This window comes from Hemitrygon akajei, chromosome 23 (assembly GCF_048418815.1).
Source record: "Hemitrygon akajei chromosome 23, sHemAka1.3, whole genome shotgun sequence".
NCBI classification, from domain to species: domain Eukaryota; kingdom Metazoa; phylum Chordata; class Chondrichthyes; order Myliobatiformes; family Dasyatidae; genus Hemitrygon; species Hemitrygon akajei.
The window spans coordinates 33,429,799-33,455,606 of NC_133146.1; the positions used below are offsets into that span (position 1 = coordinate 33,429,799).

Consider the following 25,808-nt stretch of genomic DNA (forward strand, 5'->3'; position numbering starts at 1 on the left):
GGTTATTTAATTTGTTCAGAAGATTCAAATTAAAAATATTATAAGTAAAGGTGCATGCCATTTGACCTAATGAATGCCATTTCATCTCCAAGGTGTCTGCTGACCTTTTTCCAGCTCATGACAGCTTAGATACTTAAATGTTTACAGATTTGAACTTGGCCTTTTTTTCTGTGTGACATGAAATCAAATAGAAATTGACCAGGTTTACCCTAAGAGAAAGGTCCTTTTAGAACAGAGATAGGAAGAAATTTCTTTAGCCAGAGGTTGGTGACTCTGTGGAATTCATTGCCACAGATTGCTTTGGGTGCCCGTCATTGGGTATATTTAAAGCAGTGTTCTAATAGTTCTTGATTAATAAGGGCATCAAAGGTTACGGGGAGAAGGCAGGAAAATAGGTTTGAAAGGGATATTCCATGATGGAATGGTGGGGCAGACTTGATACACCGAATGGCCTAATTCGCTCGTTTCTTATGGCGAATCTGCACAGCTTTTATATTAAGTATACCTGGATTAAATCAGAAAGAAATTCTCGGTTGAGTAAAATAATTCTATACCATCTGCTCATACATCTTGGGTTAACATTTGCTCCTCTCCATCTTTGCCTCTGAGTGTAGCTACTTCAGTAACCTTCTGCCAACCCCTCTCATTTACTTAAGCAAAATGTGTAAAATTGCTATTGTCATCCTTGTGCTAACCTCTGATAAAACAATGCATGTTTCAAAATACTACTACTTGTTACCTGGTCCCTCTGTTCTCTCCAGTTTCTGCTAAACTATCAACTTATTGAGTTATGCTTTTCTAATTCTGGATTTTGTCTCATCTGTGAATTTGATCACTCCATTGGTGTTAAGGTCTGGAGTGTTGGAATTCTCTATATTTGCCTTCCTTGCTACCTTTTTCCTCCCTTTTAAAACTTCTGTTAAAACATACCTTTTAGGCAAGCTTTTAGTAATTTGCCTTGTCCCCATTGGTGGTTTGTTAATTATATTTGAAAATGCTGATGGTAATGCTGTCTGTGGGTACACTGGTTTTGTTGAAGGCAAGGTGTAAATAGAAGTTTTCAACATATTTCTATTGAAATGAATAAAACTCAAGCATTTGAATTAGATACTTCTGCTAATTTTGATTAGTGATTTCTGTAATGGCCCATAGTTCATGAAAATAGCATATGATTCTAAATAAAAACACAAAATGCTGGCAGAACTCAGAAGGTCTCAGCCCGAAACGTCGACAGCGCTTCTCACTATAAATGCTGCCTGGCCTGCTGTGTTCCACCAGCATTTTGTGTGTGTTGTATCCTACAGTGGGCCTTTTCTGACCGCAGGTAGCAGGTTCCATATTTTAAGATGTAAGAAGAGGCTACTTAATCACGTTTATGCCAATCCATTAACCAATTCCATTCCCTTCCCAAATGTTCCAGTAACTTAATTCCGTTTTCCCTAAAGCCAAAGCATATCATCCTAGTTTCCATAAGAGAGTTACATCTATGATATGCCCAGCACTGTCCTATCACAGCTATTCAGTGGACTCTGATTACTCTTTTTCTTCTCAGCCCAGAGATAGGGTGGCAGCAGCTGGTTGTATGGAAAGCATAGAAGACCAAGATACAATTGTTGTCATCCAGTCTCTTTTTTTCTCTTTTCAGACAGGACCCCCCCCCCCCCCCCCACCCCATGGTTTTGAGCTCATAAAGTTCTTTCCTCCAATTCCTGTCACTGCTAGGATGGACAAGGATTCAGTGACAAATTATGGCCAGATAACAAAATCACTTTTCATACCAAATGGTGTAAATGTTCAATTGTATATCCATAATACAATTCCACAGCTATTAAGTTTCTTAACCTCACATCATTCATTCTAATATGTCTACTAATTTTAATGAATTGGCAGTTCTTTTAATATTGGTAACTTTTCATTATGAAATGCTGGTCTGAGTAGTATTTAAATGCTACCTCTATCTGTTTGGATCTTGGCAATTTTCTCACATTTCCTCATGTGATAAAAGTATTTGGGTATTTTCCTCGTTATGGTTCTTTCAAGTGCCTCTCTAATCAATTGTATCTTGGTCTTAGATGCAGAAACTGTTCTTTATTCTCTTTGGTGTTCTGCTGTTCTAAATCATTCCGTAAGAGTTTTGTTCAATTCTTAAATTCCTAATACTTGAGCTTGGTGTTATCTGATCTCTACTAATTTAATCTTTTATTCTTAGCCTTTGTGGTGCCCTGCGAAAACGAGCTCTGAGTTAACAATTAAAAGGCAATTTGAATCATGAAATGAATAACGAAATTGCAACTCGATGCACAGCATTGTTCATTTTCTTTCTTTGAGGTTTTGGGTAAATCTGAATGTTTGAGTTTCATGATCTACATTTCAAGTTTATTACTGAAGAGACTATTCTTTGCTATAACTTTACAAATTGTAAAACTCAAGATAATAAGTAGCTGTTGATTCTGAGCAATGAAGATATTTAAGGGTTCTATAACTTCTGTAAGTTGGAAATATTAATTTTGTATGATTGGCAAGTTTACAAATCCATGAAACTCACTTATTTCTATGAATGTAGATAAGTAACATGTCAGTGAATTAAAAATTTAATATTGGCAGGTATTGTATAAGAATGAGCAGCTAGTATAGATACTTGTGTACTTGAAGGGATTTTACTGAATTTGATCAGCATTGTGAGCATTAACAAAGGAAAATGAGTAACACTGGCCAGCAAATTTTTTTTGAAAGTGAGCCTTCTACAGAATTTTTGCTTAAGTGTCAAACAATTTTCAGCCAGTATTGATGGATGCCAGTTGCCCTAATAGTTTCTTCAATACTGATGTCCAGGTGAAATCTTTCACTATGCTCGTCACTGACTGCACCAAGATTTGCAGGGAAGAAGTCTAAATGGGAATGCAAAAAACAAATCTTTAGTGACAAGTTGCACTTTATAATTTTGTATGCTTGAAACATGTTGTCAACCAGCTGCATGTAGTTTGGTGCTCTGTAGTTGCCAAGAAAATTTTCAATAACATCCTTGAATATGTTCCATGTGATTTTCTCCAGTCCTATCACAGCTATTCACTGCAAGTTCTTCAAATTGTCTGTCATTGATGACCTGTTTGATTTGTGGATGAACAAAAATGCCTTCCTTAATCTTGGCATCAGTTATTCTGGGAAACATCTGTCTCAAATATTGAAATCCTTCACGGAAATTCTTGTGCCTGGTGACAGTAGGTTCGATCCTTGCAGTCTTGAACCCAGTAATTATGCTTTTGCCTTTGACAAATCCAAGTGTCTGACTTGCTCATTTAACTTGGAGTGAGTTATCAGATGAGGCCAATTTGATATGAGGGGTTCAAAATCTGTATCAGTGTTGTTTTCCATGCCTGGCTCGCACGTCATGGCATCTTAACTCCATGTCTCTGGTGGCTTCGGTACTGGAAGATTATTGCCATATGTTACAGGTCTCATTGCTAAAGAGAGATTGGGATATTCAGTGGATTTCTTGTTTTCTAGCAAGGGAACTAGACATTGGTCAGACAGAAGTAGCTATATCTTCTACCCTCGCCATATCATTGGGACAGAAAATGTCATTAATTTCAGAGTACCTCTGAATCCAGCTCTAATATTGACAGTGCATGTTCCACAATAAATGAGAAGCTCAGGTTTTGTCTTGGTCACCTATTTTGCACCCAAAGTAGAACTCATAGGCTTTCTCAATAAGAGGAGTCGTGCTCTGTCTTTGAGATTTAAATGTATACTTGCCACAAATATAATGAAGTATCTTGGCTGTTGCGACATTGGTGAGACATTTGCTATCACATATATATTTTTGAAAATACAATTACTTTATTATAATGGACACACACAATATGCTCTGTGCATAGAGCATGAGCAGCAACATGATCACAAACTGATATATTTGTAAATGTGGTGCATAGAACGGTATGTGTGTGATGCTTTTATAGCCTTTCTAAAACCTGCCATGCCATGTGGCATCTACCCTGCCTAAGCATGTCCAGGCATGCCTGGACAAGATAGAAAACTTTTCAGCTTGCGTTGCAGTCAGCATTTTAAACTTGAATTATGAATTGAAATTATACATGTAGGTGATTATTAAAAAAAAAGGTGTGAAAGGGAAATTTCATGGTGATTTTCAAGATCAGCAGCCCCAAATCCATAAGATATACCCAAAGATGTTCAGGAAGCAGAATCTTTGTTGTCCAGTGTAATTGGAGGTTTGCAAGTGCAGGAAAATCCTGTGTGAAACACCTTGGGTCTGTCATTCCTGGAGCATATTGCACAGATATTTTAAAAATGTTTTCAGTCAAGCCTGTCATTATTATTGAGTTTATTGATTAAAGTGTTTGACGTTGCATGTGCTTCTTGATGGAGTATGTTAATAAGCCAGTGTATCTTTTCATTGGACCCAAACTAGGCTTTTACAAGTTTGCTAGTCATCTTGAAATTTACTGTATAAGTGTTTAATTTATTTCTTCTGTGCTATATTTTGTTTGTCCATATTGTAATGTATTTGTTATCATTCAAGCCATTAATCCGTTATGTATAAATGTTATTCTCTCCCTCTGAGTTTCGATGTTTCTAGTTGGTATAATAACCAAACCTCTTGCATGAGATTCCAGAATTGGGGACTTAAACACATGAAGTTTCCTCAGAAGGTTAAGGAAGTTCAGCATGCCCCTGATGATTGGCTTTTTAAAAATGTTTATAGATGTACCATAGAAAGCACCTTAATCCAGATACACCACAGCTTGGTATGGCAACTGCTCTGGCTAATCTATCACACTAACAGCTTCCCCTTCATTGATTCCATTTACAGTTTCCGCTACCTCAGGAAAGCAGATAATGTAATCAAGCGCCCCCCCCCCCCCCCCACCCTAATCATTCTCTCTTCTCCATTCTCCCATGGGCAAGATCTGCAAAAGCCTGACAGCACAGCCAATCATCACACTCAAGGACATCCTTCATCACTCTATTATCAGATTTTTGACTGGTGCTCTCATTTGCTAAAAGATGAATCACTTGAACTCTTGACCTTCCATTCGACCCTGTTGTGGCCCTTGCACTTGTCTACTTGTACTTTTTCTGTACTACAATACTGTATTCATTTTACAACCTTGATATAATTATATGTGGCATAATCTGGATGGCATGCAAAACAAGTTTTTTCCTATATCAGTATGTGACAAGAATAAACCAATTCCAATTATTTTAATTGTTTAGATTTGTGGATCTTGCTTGCTTTCCTGACATTCTGAAACAGTTATTGTAGTTACCTATATCCGCTTGTTCCAGGTCTTTCTAACAAAAAATCTGTCCTGCAAATTGTACATTGAAACCTGAATTTAATTTGTTTATGAAGTTGAATATGCTTTTGCAGACTGTTCTTGGAATGTGCTGGAGTGATATGTTCTTTGTTCAGATAGGATCTGTTCCTTTGGAAATGAGTTTGTTTATAGTAAATTATCATAATTTTATAATTGTCCACAATTCATTGGATTATTTTGTACATTGTTGTTAATCTGCTTGTATTTTATCACACCTGAAAATCTATGCTGAACTTTTAATGCATCATGAAGCAGTAGGCTTGTATCACTTGCAGCTGGAGAATAAATATGAGTGTTTTATTTTGGAGGCGTTAACTGATTTAGAACTTCCAACAAGTGTCTCAAAGATTGTTACTTAGAGTGACATTAAACATAAGATTCCTGTGGAAAAAGACATTTCACATTTATGAATGTCAATAAAAATAAATGCATTTATAAAAAAAACTCAGCCAATGGTGCGAAATTGAATCCACCACTTTGGGTCGGGTACCATGCAACTTACCCTTTTTGAAGTTTTTACCCTTTTTAAAATTTATTACAAGCCAAATCATGATTTTTTGGTGAACTTCATTAGTAAGATTTCTTAATAAATGTAGATTTATGATTAATGTTAGATTTGCAGAAATGTAACTGTATGATTACAGGAGTCCAATTCTAAGAAATTTGAATGTGGAAGCACAATTTCTTTTAAAATTTAATGTGTAATTTATTGAAGATTAGAATATTAAATAACTTTAAAGTCATGGCTTTATTTTGGATGGTGGAAATTTACATCTGTGCACTAGTAAAATGTCTGAATATAGATGCACTGTGATTTGATATGAGAGCCTTTCATAATATAGATGGAATGATATATCTTGAGATGCATTCAGACACTTCATCAGTGATGTAACCTGTGGTCACAGGGTGTTTTGGGTCTTTCAACATCAAACAATTCCAAATCTAATAGAGGCCTGTGAAATACAGCAGCATTTAAAAAAAATTACCAGTTTATTGTGTTGTCTTTGTGACTAGGAAGGGGGAGTGTACCAATTCTGAATAACTTAAAAATTGTGAAATGATATAAAACTGCAGTTAAATAAAGAGGGTAAGATGCTAAGTAGTTTAAACCTAGGAATGTTTTGCGAGGTGAGTCTTATTTTTTAGGTCAGGCCATTGAATGCTGGAAGTTCATTTGAAAAAATACTGAACTTTTGCATTATTTGTTCATACTTTACAGCAATTTTTAGAATGACTGATGTAGCCTTTTTCTTTGGTAATAAAGCATTTAATATTAAATTGAGCTCAAATAGGAATAAATGGGTTTTTAAAAAATTAATAAAAAGATTCTAATTATTTTGGTTCTTTGTCCTTCAAACACCTGTTTTGCCCTTTATTAAATGTTGCGCAAAACAGGATCCAGATTTATTTGTGAAGTAAAGTTCTTTCAAGCTAGAGTTCCTTGTACTAATGTTTCACTGCTTTGCACCAGGGCAGCAATGGAATTTGCACAATGGAATTAGATAATTTAAGTTCCAGGAATGTTATACTCAATTAAATTTGTTGTAATTAACTTTTATTTTTCAGCAGCATGCAGTCCAAGCTTGCTCCTTTTTAAATATGTAAATAAATGGAGAAATCACCTTTGTCTGGATAGAAAGCAATAATATTGAAAAATGCCAAGACATGCATATGCATTCTTTACCCTCCTCCAACTTTCCGCCCCACCAGAACCCCTATCAGTACATATGCCTGTGACCAAATCAGTGATCTTTGCCCATTCCCATGTTTAAAAATTTAAATGATTTTGGCAGCACTGGAAACCAGATTTGGTAAAGTTTAATTTCAGCCATGTTCATTAATGTGGTCTTCAGCTTTTCTTCAGAAATAAATAAGTTAACGGTTCAATTATTTAGTCTTTTTGTGGGAAGCTTGTGGCACTGAGATTAGATTTAAAGTCAGAAATATTTGTACGTTTGTAGATGTTGATAATTGCAAATCTCTAATAATATATTGAGACTTTTTTGGAAGTTGAGATTACAATTAAAAACAAATTTAGAAATACAAACTGTGTAGAAGCTGTCCTATCATTTGAGTAAAGTAGTGCTGCCTGCCTGTGTGTGCCAAAAGCTGAATGAGAATCTGTTCTTCGTTTTTCTCTCTCCAGTCCTGTTGAAGGGTTTTGGCCTGAAAAGTCAATTAAATTCTTTTCCATAGATGCTACCTGTCCAGCTGAGTTCCCCAGCATTTTGTGTGTGTTACTTGGCTTTCCAGCATTTGCAGTTTTTCTCTTGTTTATGAGTATTTCCATGTTCAGAAGTAGCAATGGAGCAGAAATGACCATTTCATCTCGTTATGTTCAAACAATAAAGTGCTCTTAGATCTGAGATTCAAATTCTTTAAGTTACTTTTTTTTAATTATCTTTTTGGATTTATTAAATTTAATATTAAGGTTATGAGCTATACTTGTTTGCGACTAACCTTTGTTTGGACTGTTATCCTTATTAGTAATTTAGTTTCTGATGCTCAAGTAGTAAACTTAATAATTTGAGTTTTCCCAACCTATTGTATCTCCAAATTGGTGCTCTGCAGTTTTATCCACCGCTGGCTAGAGACAAGTATTGCCTTGTTTGAAGAAAAGTAGTTCATGGTATAAACACAACTTGACAACATTGGAATTTTTAAAGAAAAAGAAATTAATAAGTAAAGCCAATACTCATCTGAGATTTTTTTTATAGCTGGTACAACTTGCATATTCTGTCTTTGCATTGCTGAATTTGACACATAAAATAAGTACAAACTACCGGTAGATCATCTGCATCTCCACCATCCCAAACCCTTAATGCATTCAGCTCAAAAGTGCAAAGTATTCATCCCTCACTTATTTCTATCCTATTTTTATTGGCTTATTTTGTCATACGTTTAGTCCAGATCTCAAGGCAGAAGTTCACATTGAGATTTTTGACTAAAGAAATGAAAGAAAAACATATGATGCATAGAATTTTTTCTAAAGTGTTACCTATGTATGTTTTTCAAAATTTTATCAAAAACAGTTGTTGTCGAGGTATACAGTTGGCCAGCTAAATTATTTTAATTTTTCGTTTGTACCAACACATTTAAGAGAAATGTGACAAATTGCACAGCCCTTTTAATGTTAATGTGAATTTTGTAGTATTGAGAAGGTGCTATTATTGCTATATTTTGCATGCCATTATGCAAAAGAAAGTGTGCTAAACCTGGCTTTGAAGCTCTTGAAAGTTAGTTTTTAAAAAACTGAAACTCAGGGCTGCAACATATTAAAACTATTTGTCTATCTTTTCTGTCACTGCTCTTTGATGTAAATGAGTGATTTCTTTCCCTATTTAAATAAGTAAAACATCAAGCCAGCACAGCTAAATTGTGAGAGGTTATTTTTAAAAGGGTTGCATTTGTAAGAAGGAACAGATTTACAAAAATATTGTTAAACAGCCTGATAGAAAAAGGTTCAGTAGATGAACTTAAAGTTCCTCTTGGATATAACAAGATATCTGTACTGTACAATTCTGATGCCATATGGAGGCGTAAGAGCAGTATTATACTTCAGGAAAAGAAGTTAACTGGACTTGTTGCAATTTGTGGACAAATCCCTATGTTTTATAGATAATAAGATGCTAGATTACAGATGATGGAGGATGTTAACTTAGTGTGCTCATTTATTGATTTTCAGTTTTGATTATGATCATATTACACTGAGGCAAATATGTTGCTGATATGCTTTCTCAGCCATTTTTGTAAGGTTAAAGAGTATATTCGTGTTGCAGTCAGTAAAATTGTACTTTTCTATCCTGTGTTATGCTGTGCTTGTATAATTAATAAAGATCTTTTCAGCTGCTATGTCCAAAATAAGTTAGTCATTGTTTTCTTGAAGCAAATGAGATCTTTGGAAGCTAAAGGTTTAATCAGTTTACTGATGAAAAGTTAAAACGAGATAGACAACAGATTTATTTGTAACTGCTGAACAAGTTGAGTGTTAAGTAATCCAGAAAATTTGACTGTCAATCTACAGTTTTGTTCATCAATGTGGCGATGCAGGTATTGAACAGTCAGAAAAATTGTGGACAGTTTTTTATTGTATTGAAAACCAAGTTCACAAGTAGGATTACTTCTGAGGGCCACATGAATGATTCTTTTTAATATTACGGTAACCATATACATTTAGATATTTATTTCTAAAATAGAAATGTTGAAGTTTAACTGTCCGTGTTCCGGTTGTTGGCAAAGAACGTATTTGTAGACTATTGTTTATTGACTCCAGTTCTACCTTCAATATTATAATTCTAAGCAGTTTCATCACCAAGCCTGAGACCAAGGAGTCAACACCCTACTTTGCAATTAGATTTTCAGGTTCCTGGCCAGCAATCAGTAATGAAGGACTGCAGCATCTTTGCCACCATTTTTAACCCTGATGCTGTACAAGATTATGTTCTCAGCCCCCTTCTCTACTCCCTGTGCACTCATGACTGGTTCCAACTTACCAGGTTGCAGATGATACCACCTTGTATCTCAAGTAATGATGAGTTAAAGTATAGGAAAAAGATGGGCAACAACTTCACCCTCAATGTTAGCAAAACAGAAGATCTGGTTATTGACTTCAATAAGGGGTTGATGCACATGCTCCTGTTTACTTAAGTGCTGAAGTTGAGAGGGTTGAAAGCTTTAAATTCCTAGGAGTGAGCATCCACCAGTAACTGGTTCTGGTCTAACCAAGCAGAATACATTGTCAAGAAAGCCCACCAATGCCTCCACTTCCCCTGGAAGGTGCAGAAATTTGGCACGTTCCTGTGACCTATATTTTTATTGATGCACCATAGAAAGATTTCCATTCTGAATGCATCATGGCTTAGTATAGCAACTGCTCTGTCAGTGACCACAAGAAACTGCAGTGTGGACACATGGAAACCAGCCTTCCTTGAGACTCTGTCTACACTTCTGCTGCCTCAGTCATCAAAGATTCACCCACCCTGGCCTTCACTCTTCCCTCCCATTGGGCAGAAAGCATGTGCCAGCAGGCTCTACAACTATCCCACTGTTATAAATAAGATTATTGAATGCTTACCTGGTATGATAAGAAGGGCTCTTAACATCAAAATCTACCTCATGATTCTGCATTTTGTTTTTGTTTTTAACCTTGTCTGATCTCTATGAACAGAATGCAAGACAAGCTTTTCACTATACCTCTGTACATGTGACAATAATAAACCAATTCCAGTTTCAAAGAAACTTTTCTGCTTTCCTTCCTTGTCTACATTACTTTTCCAGCTCATTTTCAAAGCCCTGTTTGTAGTTGTTGTCGTTTTTAATGTAAAATTGTCTTACAAATTTCAGTCAACTGCTCTTTTTCAACTGACAGTGACTCATGAATTTTGAATTCTGTGTGGTTAATTGTGCTCAATAAAACTCTTGAGTAAAATTACAGGAGAACAATGTTACTTTATTAGAAAAATTTGCTGTTTACAGCCACTAAATTGGTGCAAGGTGATCAATGGGTATGAAAGATTCTCAGGTTTCACCGACTTTTCTATACTGTGACCTATTGTACATTAATATTTACAAGTTTGTTTCTCTTTTGTGTAGCTTCTCCATTAATTGTATACATTCTTGTATTTTGCCTTTGTCCCCAGAAAATTAGTCAGTGCTATGAGCTTTTTGGTCATCTTCCCTATTAAGTTTTCAATGCTGCCACTTTTTCTTGGACCATTTTGGCGTCTCACTGGGATGAAAGTAGGAAAGCTGAATTTACAAATGTGAACATAAATTTACAATGTAACATCATAGTGTTGGAAGATTTTTAGGCATTGAGGTTTGAGATGCCTATTAATCATTGCTGGTTGGTAGTTTACTACATGCTCAATGAAGCTGTAGTTTATAGCCAATGAACATGGTTAACAGTGGAATGTGGTACAAATTGACATTTTTATTGATCATATATTGGTGTGAAGTAGTTCAGTGATGTAGTATGTATTTGTCATTTCTACCCTGTGAAAATGTCTCTGGTTATCCATTCGATCTATATCTCATAACTTGAACTCTATCAGGTCACCTCTCATCCTCTTTTGCTCCAAGCAGAAAAGCCCTTAGCTCGCTTAACCTATCTTCATAAGGCACACTCTCTCATCCAGGCAGTGTTTTGGTAAATCACCTCTGACCCTCCAAAGCTTCCACTTCCTTCTTCTAATGAGTTGACCAAAACTGGACACACTACTCCAAGTATAGTCTAACCAGGATTAGATGGAGCTGCATTTTCTTCTGGCTCTTGAGCTGAGCGGCCCGGTAACGTAGTGGTTAGCACAATGCTCTTTCTCCCACTCCTATCTCAATGAGGACTAGCTCATGGATTTCCAGATTTCTTCTCCTGAAGTCGATAATGAACTTCTTGGTCTTGCAGACATTGAGAGAGAAGTGGTTGTTGTGGCTCCACTCAGCCAGGTTTTTAATCTACTGATTTGTCAGCACCTTTGATTCGGCCAACAGCAGTGGAGTCATCAGCATTAGAGCTGATTTTTAAAAAAAGAGTGATTCCTCGAAGTGGAGAGTGAGAGGAAGGAAACTAGTTCTGTTAACCTGAGAATTGGACTGCACATCTGAACTGGGTGCATAAAGAAAAGTTTCTGCTTCCTGCCAAATGAACCAGAGATTTTCTGTTATCTTCCATTGTGACACTATAGAAAGTACTGTGATAAGGGTCTATCAACCAGCCCTGCAGTGTTTGTTTTTTGCTGCAACAGCATATTAGATCTCTGCTTGATGGCATTAGAATGAATTGTTTTTAATCAACACAAATCTTGCAGGGACTCATTAAGTCAGGTAACATTAATGAAGGGGAATGTGCACATGATGCTTCAGGATCTGATGGAGGGTCTTGGCCCAATACACCTGACTGTTTATTTCCTTTGATAGGATGCTGCATGACTTGCTGAATTCTTCCAACATTTTGTGTGTGTTTAAAGATTTCCTGCATCTGCAGAATCTCTTGTGTTCATTAATTGCTCTTAATCTTTTGCTGCTGTTTTCATGTGACTATTTGGCAATGCAGAGCAAGCTAACAGACAAACATTGTCTGAATCATTGAACGATACAAAGCTAGATGGACTAGAATGATGTTGGCTTCAAACCAATACTAACAATGCTGTGGTTACAAACTGAGGTGACAGTTTTAGTTAATTGTAAGATGTGCCGTGTGTCTTTTGTAGGGGATTGTCAAAATTTATAAAAGAGCAGTTATATTCTGGGCAAACAGCATGAAGCATTCACCATTCAGATGGAAAAGAGAGGAGCCAACCAGATGACTTCCTAACCACTCTCTTTGCTGCTGTTTCAAAAGCTGCAGACAGGCTGGAGGAAAAATCTCGTGGCCTGGATGTGAGACTGGGCATGCCACTGGTGTACTTTGGGACAACTTGGCACTTCCACAACACTTCACAAAATTGTTAAACAATACAAGTATAGCCTTTAGCATATGGAGCTAAAGATTGGGTTATGTTCTTGGTCTTCTGCCACCTAACCATTATTTCATAACATTTGATACTTGATCCAAGCCATGCAATCTACTTGTGAATTTGAATTTTTTTGGTCAATTATGTGGCTAAGCATTCTATGAATATTCATAGTCTTTTAATCTGCATAATTTTCAGAAAGTGCCATCCTATGCACCCATCACTTAATGCTTAAAAGCTGGTCTCTGAATTGTCTTGAACTTTAGTTAATTAGGGCTATGTTACCAGGCAGAACGTTTCAAGCAGAATAACCAGTATTTAGTTTTGGATATTATAGGGAGGTGGTACCTACCATAAGAATCAGGTCTCTGTTACTGAGTTTACTCCTTGATTCAGAAGGGAGGGGAGAGAAGAGTCAAACCATAGTGATAAGGAATTCATTGGTTAGGGGAACAGACAGGAGGTATGTAGATGAAAACAAGATTTCTGTTTGGTATATTGCCTCCCATGTGCCAGGGTTGGAGACATCTCGGATCAAGTCGATGGTATTCCTAAGGGGGAGGATATACAGCCAGAGATCATGATACACATCAAGAAGGCAGGAGCTCAGAACATAATTCAACATGTGCAGTTATGATATTGTGGCTATTAGTGGAGAGTTGATTACAGGAGGAGCAGGACTGACAGCTCAGTATTCTAGGGTCCCATTGTTTTAGACATGATAGAGGAGGAGGTGGTATTACTAGTCAGGAAAAACGTCACAGCAGTTCTCAGGACAGACTGGAGGGTTGTCTACTGAAGCTACATAGTTGGAACTGAAGAATAAGATAGGGGTGTCCATGTTAATAGGGTTTTATAGACCACTAAATAGTTTGTGGGATTTAGAGATTCAATTTTTTTTTTAGAAAGATAATTGACAATTGCAAGAAAAATCAGGTTGAGAGGAAGTGATTTTAACTTTCTACATTGACTGAAACTCCCATACTGGTAAGGACTGGATGGGAGAGAGTTTGTCTAGTATACTCAGGAAAGTTTCCTTAATCAGTACATAGAGGTCCCAGCTATAGAGAGCATGACACTGGATTTCCTGTTTGAGGAATGAGACGGCAGATGACAAGTGTATGTAGGGTAACACTTCGTATCTAGTGATGATAATTCCATTGGCTTCTAGATTAGTATGGAGAAGGATAGGACTAGTCCTCAGTTTGAGATTTTAAAATGAAATTGGCATTAGAAAGCATCTGACAAGTATGGTTTGGGATGTGTTGTTTTCTGGCAAAAGGATGCTTGGCAAATGGGAGATCTTTACAAGTGAAATATTGGGAGTATTGAGTTTATATGTTCCTGTTAGAATAAAAAGCATGGCTGATAGGTATAGGAACCTTGGTTTTTAAAGTGTGTTGAGGCCCTGCTTAAGAAGGTGCACGGCAGGTGCAAGCAGCATGGAACAAATGAGGTTCTTGAATATGATAAATACAAGAGAATATTTAAGAGGGAAACCAGGAGGGCTAATAGAAGGCACGAGGTTGCTCTGGCGGACAAGGTGAAGGAGAATCTCAAAGGCTTCTGCAGATATATTAAGAGCAAAGGGTAGCAAGGGACAAGATTGATTCACTTGAAGATCAGTGGTGGTCTGTGCATGGAAATGTAAGAGATAGGTTTTTTGCATACATATTTACTCAGGAGAAAGACAAGTGTATGGAGCAGAGGCAAAACAGTAGTGAGGTCATGGACTCTTATTACAGAAGAGAAGGCTTTTGCTGTCTTGAGGCAAATTATGGTGGATAAATCCCGAGGGCCTGACGAGTTTTCCCCTCAGACTTTGGAGATTAGTGCAGGAATTGCAGAGGCCTTGCCAGAGGTAGTTAAAATGTTTTTAACCATGGGTGAGGTGATGGAGGTCTGGAGGATAGCAAAGAAAAAGCCAGGAAATTTTATTTTATTTCATTTCTTTAGAGATACAGTATGGAACACCCTTCCTGCACAATGAGCTATGCCACCCAACAACCCACTTAATTAACACTAGCTTAATCACAGGACAATTTACAATGACCAGTTAACCTACTAATTGGTAGGTCTTTGGACTATGGGTGGAAACCGGAACACCTGGAGGAAACCCACATGGTTCTCGGGGAGAACGTACAGAACGTATCCCCCCCACCCCCCATCTTAAATTCCTCCATACACCTGTCCAGTAGTCTCTTAAATTTCACTAGTGTATCTTCCTTCACCACAGAGTCAGGTAGTGCATTCCATGCACCAACCACTCTGAGTAAAAATACTTTCCTCTAAAATCCCCCTTGAACTTCCCACCCCTTACCTTAAAGCCATGTCCTCTTGTGTTGAGCAGTGGTGCCCTGGGGAAGAGGTGCTGGTTGTCCATTCTATCTATTCCTCTTAATTTGTTGTATACCTCTATCATGTCTCATCCTCTTCTCTCCAAAGAGTAAAGCCCCAGCTTTCTTTATCTCAGATCATAATGCATACTCTCTAAACCAGGCAGCATCCTGGTAAATCTCCTCTACCCTTTCCAATGCTTCCACATCCTTCCTGTAGTGAGGCGACCAGAACTGGACACAGTACTCCAAGTGTGGCCTAACCAGAGTTTTATAGAGCTGCATCATTACCTCACGACTCTTAAACTCTATCCCTCGACTTATGAAAGCTAACAGCCCATAAGCTTTCTTAACTACCCTATCTACCTGTGAGGCAACTTTCAGAGATCTGTGAACATGTACCCCCAGATCCCTCTGCTCCTCCACACTACAGTGGTGCCCATAAACTGCTGAAACTGACATCAGTTGTGGGTAAATTATTGGAAGGTATTTTAAGGGACAGTGTATGCAGTATAAGTATTACGATAGACATGGACTGATTAGGGATAATCAATATAGCTTTGTGCTTGGCAGGACATATCTAACCTTTCTCAGTTTTACAAGGAGGTTACCATGAAAGGCAGTGGACATTGTTTACATGAACAAACCAGAGAGTGGTGGTAAATGGTTGCCTCTCTGACTGGAAGTCTGTGATTAATGGTGTGCTACAGGGATTAGCTCTGAGTCCATTGGCAATCTATATCAGTGATTTGGATGATAATGTAGTAAACTGGATCAGCAAATTTTAATGATACCAAGATTGGTTGGGGGGGTGTGGTGTGGTATCTAGTGAACAGTGAGGAAGGCTATCAAAGCTTGCAGTGAGATCTGAAACAGCTGGAAAAATGTGAAAATGGTCGATAGAGTCTAATACAGATGAGTGTTAGGTGTTACACTTCAGGAGGATATTTTAAGGGTAGGACTTGTACAATGAACTACAGGGCACTGAAGAGTGCAGTATAACAGGTTATTCCTTGATAGTGGTGTCACAGGTAGATTAGAGTGTCAAGAGAGCTTTTGGTGAATTGGCTTTCATTAACCTGATTATTGAATTTGAATGTTATGATGAAGTTGTATAAGACCTTGGTGAGGTGAAATTTTTGTGTATTTCTGGTCATCTACAGAAAAGATACAATAAAATTGAAAAAGTACAGAGAAAATTTACAAGGATGATGCCAGAACTTGAGTAACTGAGTTATAGGGAAAGGTTGAATAAGTTAGGACTTTATTTCCTGGACTGTAGAAGAATGAGGGGACATTTGATAAAGGTATAACAAAATGGAGGGATGTAGACGGGGTAAATGTGAACAGGCTTTTTCCACTGATACTTGAGCTAGGGGTCATAGGCTAAAGATGGGGTGATGGGGAATCCATGCCAAAATGGCATAACGGTTAGAGTGGCGTTATTACAGCTTATGGCATCAGAGTTTGGAGTTCGATCCCAGTGCTGTCTGTTAGGAATTTGTGTATTCTTCCTGTGATTGCATGTGTTTCCTCCAGGTGCTCAATGTCCAAAAATGTACTGTTTGGTAGGTTAATTGATCATTTATAAATTGTCCTGAATTTAGACTAGTGTTATTAGGTGGGTAGCTGGGTGGTGTGGCTTGTTGGGAAGGAAGGGCCTGTTCCACCCCATTTCACTAAATAAAATAAAATGATTGGCAAGGGCTGGGGTGGGCAAAGGCCTGTTTATGTGTTGTAGTGCTCTGACTATTTAAATAGTTCTGTCACTACTTCCCTGCAAAATAATAATGTGGCATAAAATCACTAGCTGGTTGCTTATTATTTTGCATTTTTCACTAATCATTGTAGTGTAATAGTTTTCATAGATTTTTATTTTCAGAATAAAAACTCAGATATCAGCTAAAGTAGTTAAGTTCACTGTAGGTGTGAATGGGCTAAATTTTGATGTGAAGGAAATTCCAAGGAGTAGAGATCCAGTCATATGAGAACTTGCATAATTCTTGGGGCACAGGGAGAGTGGTGCCATAAGAATTGTTGGTGAGTGTTTGTTGTGTGCTTTCTACTAGATGGGACAAGTGTATGTTCAGAAAGTAATTCAATGTTGAGAATTTAAGGTTGACTGTTTAAAGATGTGTATTAAATGAAGATGGGAATGATGGTTAACCAGGACTTGATGCAGAATAGATTTTAAAGGTGGTTATTATGTTGACTTGTTTCAGATTGCTGAAGCTGGTTTCAAATAACTTCTTGCTCATGTTTAAGTGCATAGGCCAGAGCTATAGAAAAGGCTGAGGATAACTAGGAGAAGGTAGAACAAAACTTGGAGAAAAAAATTACCTTGTATTTTAACAATGTTAATAATTGTTGCACTCCAAGTTTTGTGGCTTTTGGTTTTTGTTCATTGACACAAACAACTCATGATGTTGCTCTGCAGTTGTTGTTTATAACTCTTGGTGCTTTGAGAAGTTTTAAAGAAGGAAACTTTTCCATTAGGACAAATTTTCTTCAGAAGGATTCTGGCTAGAGCAAAATATAATTGCTCTTTAACATATTGGGTCTGTGTAGAAATCTGGGGTTTTCTATATTCATTTCTCTATTATTCAAAGAGCATTGGTATTGTCTCAAAGCACATCTTTAAAGTTATGCTTGGAGCTCTGGACAATGTAAACATTTGAATGATAAATTATGACTTAAATAATTTCAATCTTGTGGATGCCCTAATGTCTTGTCCATTTATGTCATCTCAAAGATCCCTAGATTATTAGAGTCCCATCTAGTCTCATGGATTTAATTTAGTCTTCCAGGCCTGAACCTCCTGGCCCTCTTAGATTTTGTTTCATTTTGTACTGAGTTGTTCCCACATGTTCCAGATAACTTCAATAATAAAGCAGAGAGAATGACAGACACTCAGCAAGTCAGGCCGAATCTATGGAAAAAGAAGCTGGGTGAACATTTCATGTCAGCAACCACTCAGATACTTTCATTTACTGATTTTTGCAAAATGACAACCTGGTACTATTCTGGTTGCAGCTACATTCAGTTCTAGTTTCTTAGCTGGCCCTTTTCCAAATCATGAATGCACAATGTAGTTTGTGTTCCATGTCTTATTGAAAGAAAGCTACGCTGTTGGAAATACTTTGGATGAAATATTGCCTAGCCCACCTGTGTGAAAATGAAGTATTTCATGGTACTGTTTGCGGAAAAGCAACAAATTCGCCCATTTTCCTCTAGGCAAAATCATTTAAACTGGTTATCTGGGCATTTGCTTATCGATGGTTATGTGGACTTGGTGTCTAAATCATTAATGGTACTTCATTGCATTACAACAGTAATTTAATTATTATTTTTATTATTATTTATCTTGGCTTGTTCTTTGAGCTATTTTGACAATATTAAGTTGTCCTTGTAACTTTTGACATGCCCCATACTGTTCATGAAGTCTGTGGACTTTGCCAACATTGATGTATAGTAGGTCTTCCACAAACTGGAATTTTCAGTCCTTACTGTACACTCAGTGGCACTTTATTAGGTATCTCCTGTACCTAATAAAGTCGCCACTGAGTGTATGTTCATGTTCATCTGCTGCTGTGGCCCATTCACTTCAAGGTTTGATGTGTTGTGCATTCAGAGATGCTCTCTGCACGTCCACTGTTGTTATGCGTGGTTATTTGAGTTACCATCAGCTTGAACCAGTCCAGCCATTCTCCTCTGACCTCTCATTAACGAAGTGTTTTTGACTTTACATGAAAATTCCAGGAGATCAGCATTTTCTGAGATAATCAAACTACTCCGTTTGGCACCAACAATATTCCACAAAGTACTTGCATCTCATTTCCTCCCTATTCTGATCATTGGTCTGAGCAACTGACCATCTTTTATGTATTGAGTTACTGCCACATGATTGGCTGATCAGATGTTTCCATTAACGAGCAGGTGTACCTAAAAGTGGCCACTGAGTGTATATGTCTTCTCATAGCCTATACATGGAATAACATTGAACTCATTCATGTAAGTCATTAACATTGGCTGCAGTAGCTTTTTTCTTTTAGCAAATATGTTCGAACAAGGTTTACAGTTTAAATTAGTAGAACTAAAATAACATAACATTTTTAGGCAGTAAATCTTTTGAGAAAAATATAAATTAATTTTGACAGTGTATATTGTAATCCTGTGGAGAATACAGCACTTAAAACATTTGATTCTTTAGGAGCGTAGGTGAATAATTATGCCATGTGCTTCTGCTTCACTCCTCCCAAATTGCTCTGTTGTGCACCTTGTAGAAGATCATCGCAATCTATGATTATTTCGTTATCATTTAATATGTGCTAAACTTTCCCATTCTTTTAACAACTGCTTAATAAAACTTTACCAAAGGCAGTATAAATAATGCAAAATTCAGAGTTCTGTGTGTGACTTGGGGCTCAACATGAAGATGCAAAGGAACTTTCTACTTGGGTTATTGGTTCCATAATAACTAATCGATTGGGATCAATCCTGTTGCATGGGCCATTGGAGTTCCACCTGAGAACAAATCATTTCTGAAATTAGCATCTTGAAACTTTTAATTCTCCCCCCAGCTTCTTTAAGTTGATAATTCAGCATGATGAGCCACCAAGAAGTTTCAAATAAGTAGCGTCCTTTGAAAATGGCCAGCAATGATGATTGTGTTGAAATTAAAGACTAATCAGGTGATTGAAGTGTTGGTCAAAAATACAGGTTTGAAGAAGTCCCTTAAATGTAGTGGCACAGAGGTGTAGGAAAATTAAAGGCAATTGCAGTTGAAAGTAAAATTGTCATGCTGGTAACAGAATAACTATGAGAAATATTAGAAAAGCTTTAGAGGATCAAAGTAGTACAGAAGTCTTCAATAGGTGTTAGTAGTTTGAGAAAGGTTGTGATGTTCAGACTGAGGATGAAGGTTTTAGAACTGAGGCATAGTCAGCATGGGAGATGGTACAGATCTGCTAGCACAGGCAGAGCAAGACTTGAGCATATGCCTTGATCTGAAAGTGCAAGTCCTGTGTCTCAGCATTAATAATTTGAATCAAAATACATATAAAATTCCTGCTTTAATTAGAATCAGGTTTAAAATCACTGGCAAATGTTGTGAAATTTGTTGTTTTGCGGCAGCACATTGCAATACATAATGAAAACTATAAATTATGAGGGGTGATTGATAAGTTTGTGGCCTTAGGTAGAAGGAGTCTATTTTAGAAAACCTAGCACATTTATTTTTCAACATAGTCCCCTCCTACATTTACATACTTAGTCCAGCGGTCGTGGGGCATATGGATCACTTCTTTGTAGAAGTCGGTGTCTTGGACCTCCAGAAGTGGCCCACAGCAGGGGTGATTGTTAAGTTTGTGGCCTAAGGTAGAAGCAGATGAGTTATACAGCTCTGGTTACATGCACATGCAGTCCAACTCTGAGTGATTATGCAGAAAGTTTGAAGTTAATAACTCATCTGCTTCTACTGTAGTGCTGTTCCAGCTGCTACCATCCAGGAAACAGTACTGCAGAAGAAAAGCCAGGACCAGCAGGCTCCAGGATAGCTTCTTCCATCAGGCCATCAGACTGATTAATTCATGCTGATGCTACTGTATTTCTGCTAGATTGTTGCTCTGACACCACTCAACCAACTAATCTATCTCGCTCTTATGTGCCTCCCTGTCACCAGCTGAAGTTTTGCCAATGATAGTTGTGTCGGCAAATTTATAGATGGCATTTTAGCTGTCCCTAGCCAAGTAGTTATAGGTGTACAGAGAGTAGAGCAGTGGACTAAGCACACATCCTTGAAGTGCACCAGTGTTGATTGTCTGAGGAGATGTTATTTCTGATCTGCATAGATTTTGGTCTCTATTTGAGGAAGTTGGGGATCCAGTTGCAGAGGGAAGTACAGAGGCCCAGATTATGGAGCTTGTTGATTAGAACTGATGGAATCATTGTGTCGAACACTGAGCTGCAGTCAATAAACATCAGCCTAACATAGATATCACTATTATCCAGGTGCAGGTGATCCAAGGTTGAGTGGCAAGCCAGTGAGATTGTATCTGCTGTAGACCTGTGTGTAGCGGGTCCAGGTCCTTGAACAGGAGTTGATTGTAGCCACGACAAACCTCTCAGAGCATTTTGAGTGCAATAGTTATTCTGGCAGTTCACCCTGCTCTGATTGTCACCTTTTTTGAAGCAGGTGTGTAGCTCCGACTGAGAGATTGAAGTTGATCTTAAACACTTGGTTGTCACAGGTTTTCAGAGCCCCCAGCAGGTACACCATCAGGGCCTGATGCTTTGTGAGGGTTTACACTCTTGAAAGATGTTCTGACGCCAGCCTCTGAGACATGGATCACAGGGTCACGAGATGCTGCAGGGATTCACACGGGGTGCTTTGTTCTCCCTTTCAAAGCTTGCATAAAAGATGTTGAGCTCATCTGGGAGTGGAGTATCACAGCCTTTCATGTTAGGTTTCGCTTTGTAGGAAGTAATGGCCTGCAAACCATGCCAGAGCTGACATGCATCTGATCTATCTCTAACTTGAATTGGCTTCACCCCTAAAGTAGCCGCCTTAGGTCTTACCTGGAGTACTTGTATAATTTCTGGATCACTGGTCTTGAATGCCACAGATCTTGTCCTCAGTAGACTATGAATCTCCTGATTGATTCATGGCTTTTGAGTAGTATGTGGAAAGCTAATGCATTTCCTATAGGGGGATTAGATTTTGTCATTGTTTCAGTGGGACAAAACAACCTTGGCATGCATAAATCTCTTCAATCAGTTTGTATTTTTTCCCCTCACTATGCTGAGCTTTGAGATGTTTTATGTTTACTGTTATGCTTAATGCTCCAGCAATTGCTTGGAGTGTCAATAAAGGCCTTGGCCAATGAATTAAGGGTGCATCAAAGAAAACAAAGGAAGGTTGCTGGTCTATCTGGTGTGAATTTCACAAAGGGACAGCGTGTCCTTGGCAATTATTTTTCAGGTCATGCTAACTGAAATTGATCTACATTCTTCAGTTTGAGTTTAAAAACTGGAGTTTTCAATTGTTATTAACTTATGTGAGTTAGAAAGTAGAGTAGGCAATATGCATCCCTAAGCCCACTTAGCAATTCAAAATGATTATGATTAACCTTGGCTACCAATTTTCATATGAATCCCCAAAACTTTTCTGCAGTTTAGAGATCAATTTATCCTGCTCTTGAATGCAGTTAAATGACTCTGTATCCACAGGTCCCCTCTGGCAGGGTATTGTGAAAATTCACAGGTGTCTGAGGGAAGAAATTTTTCAAGTACATTTTATGTGACTGACCCAGTGATCTGAGACTAACTTCTCCAGTTGGAGGTCACCCCAAAAGAGAATAACATTCTTGTTGCGTCTATTCTGTCAACCGTCCTTATCCCAGAATCCTCAATATTTCAATACTGTCACTTTGCAATCTATTAAGTTCAAAGTATAGGCCTAAGTCTCCATGTCATTAATCATAAGGAACCCCTTATCCCAGGAATTTATTTAATGAGCCTTTGCTGCACTCTCTAAAACAGGTTTATAAGTAAAACCAGACCTTTGTGCATTGCATTCGGTATAGTTCCACTGAAGTTCTGTATGCAAACCTTGCTCACTTGAATGTTCCATCCTCTGGAAAAAAAAAATTGGGAAGAGAACTAGAATCTTTAATTGCAGTATCCTGTCACTCTATTTCAATGACACAGCTTTTCTTGTTTTCCTAAAGTGGAAACCTTACATTTACCTTCTGTATATTCCATCTGCTGCTTCTGTCAGCTTGTTTAACCTGTCCATGTCTGTGTTGCAGCTTACTTGCTAATGTCTGCCAGTTTGCAAATGACCTGTTTTACTTGCTGTTGTAGAGTAAAGAATTGTGGCACCTTGCAAATGAATTTTTGAAAATCTAAATATACTACATCTATTGCCTCTCTTTCATCCGCTCTCCATATTATATGTTCAGATGTTCTCAGCATGATGTCCCTTTCATAAAGCCTTGGTGACTGCTCAATCACATTGTGTTTTAAGTTCTGTTATCATTTCCTTCATTAATTTGTCTATAACCCATTTTTGTGCATTGATTTCCTTTCCCTCCCACGTTAGGTGCACTGGCTTTAAATTTAAATTTTCTCTATCCTGTTACCTTGACTAGAGGTGTTACATATGCCATTTTTTCATTATTTTGAACCTTGCTCAATTAAATATCCCAATTACTTGCTTAATTTGTCTTTCTGGCATTTGGTAAATGAGCATGTTGGCTGGCTTTGTTTCAATCGTTCCCATCAAATAAATGTGTTATAGAGTTTAAGTGCAGTTTGCCCAAGTGGGTTAAAATATTAACATTGAATGAAATAACAATGGGAAATCCAACGTAGCATAAAAATTGTCTCCCATTGCAGTCAGAATATCTGCATTCGTGTAGGGCCACCCCTCCCTCCCTCTGCTATTTGTCACTCATCGAGTCTTGGACATCCTCTCTGCTGATGGCACTTAGGCGGAAGTCCAAGACTTAATGAACTTCAATTGAAAAATTTTGAACTGTGATTTCCAACAGCCAAGAGTTGCTTTGAGTATGAATACCACTTTTGTGATTTATCTACTGTTAGGTGTAAAGTTTGTGATATTCCCACTGTGGTTACTGACTGAATAATGTGTTTTCACTTATTTTGTACATTGATTTCCTTTCCCTCCTAATAATTGGCAACTGATATACGTGACATAAATTTTCATATTACTTGTACATCTTTGTATTTAATTTCATGGTGGTCCATTCTGATTCAGAAGTTATGCTTTTTGAGCTTCGGGAATATTGTACATTCCCAATAGAAAACTGTCGAAAGTTTTTTGAAGTGACCTCAAAAATATTATTTGTCAAGTTGAATATTTTCTATTGAAAATGGTCTCCTTTTTCTGCTCTGAGGTTTCCAGGACAAGAGATTGGTAACCAAATAGGTAGACAAATGTATTTACATAATATTTTGTTTAATGTTTTAAAATATTGCTAAACATCAGAAAGGTTTAATGATGAAGGGTTTTGGCCTGAAAAGTCGTTATTACCTCCTCCCATAGATGCTGTCTGGCCTGCTGAGTTCTGCCAGCATTTTGTGTTTTTTATTTAATGATATCTTTTGATTTTTTTTACTCCGAAGATTTTAAAAAAAAGTCCTGCTGTTAAGAGATAATTTCCCTTTCCATTTTGATCACTTCTCTCTTTTCCTTGGTATTCTTCCCTCTTGGCTTGTTCTCCAATCTCTTCATTGAACATAATCTTTTTAAACTGTGAAATTAAAGGAAAACTACAGTTACTTAAGTGGACAAAGGCCAAGAAAGGCTATTTAAAATGTTTGTTTATTGCTAAGCAATTAATATTTAAACAAATTGCCTTTACTCATCAGCTGCAAACAGTTTGCTTTTGTGCCTCTCTGTCCCAGAAATGCAGTAGATATTTATCATTCATACGATATAGAATTTTAAAAAATAGCAGTGCATATTTAAGGTTTTATCATGAGTCTGATAAATTTTACCTTTTAACTCCTTGTTTAAATTTACTTCTCTAGTATCTCTGACTAGGAATGGAACTATTTATCAAAATCTAATATTGCAGCTAACATTTCGTAACAAATCAGGTTTGCCAAAATTGCCTTCGTCGTGCATGAATTCTGCAATTGTCAAAATTATTTTAAACTTCCAGCTAATATTTGAAACCATTGCTGATATCTACTTTTTTCATAACTGGAAGGGCATTGCTGCATTACTCAGTATCTAGAGCAGGCCAATTGTAGACACTTGATAAAGGACAGGTAGTATTAGAGCCTGCAGTTTGTCTGCTCTAAATACTAAGTTGGCTACTATATCTCACAAACATGTCATTAAATGGCACAAATTTTGTTTTGTTTGTAAGTGTTTTGGATGCTGCAGATGTTTTTATGGTTGTAAAATGTTGAAGGGTAGAATTGTATCCTGGACTGTTGAACCTATGACATTTTAGTGAGGGTGCTGCTGTGTGTGCAGCCAGAAATACTGTAATACAAGGTTATAGAGCATGGAAATGGGTCCTTGAACTCATAATGTCTGTGCTAAACCATCCAGCACCACACCTGTAGACCATAATGTTGAGGCTTGTACCCTTTCCATGAAGAGATTTCTTCTGATCTCCAGATGACATTTCTGATATCCTGAGGCTGTGACCTTTGCATCTGGGTTCTAGCCCTTAGGAGCAGCAGCTTATAGTATTGAGTCTGCCCAGCCTAGTTAGTTTTAAATGTTTCTGAAATGTCCCCTCATTCTTCAAAATTCCCCTGAATATTTGCCTAACTGAGGTAATCTTTCCTTGTCCAATGTTCCAAGTATCGGTATTGCACTTGATGACTTACCAGTAATATTCTCCATCACTTTGCAAGTACACAGTTGGTTGATAAGTGTCTGGATTGGAGTACTGATTCTTATGCTCAGGGCAAAAGCTGCCAATTTCCAATTGTTGTCCAGTTCTATTGCTATTTTTGACGTGTTGAGTCAGATGAGGCCATGATCATGTACTTGGAATTCTGGCTGCAGTTGTTTGGAGGCACTTAAACGCTGCCCTTTACACAGATGTTGTGTTCTGCTTGCCATTTGATGGAATGTTCATAGATACAGAATGATTTGTATAGTAATATTGTGTAAGTAGTTTATATCCCATCCATCCACC

The 25,808-nt window shown here is 37.5% G+C and overlaps 1 protein-coding gene across 1 annotated transcript in view; it reads left to right on the top strand.

Annotated features, from left to right (window-relative positions):
• Positions 1-25,808, top strand: part of LOC140715319 (phosphatidylinositol 3,4,5-trisphosphate 3-phosphatase and dual-specificity protein phosphatase PTEN-like) — a 113,290-nt gene that overhangs the window by 14,384 nt on the left and 73,098 nt on the right. The gene's annotated exons all lie outside the window — the stretch shown is intronic.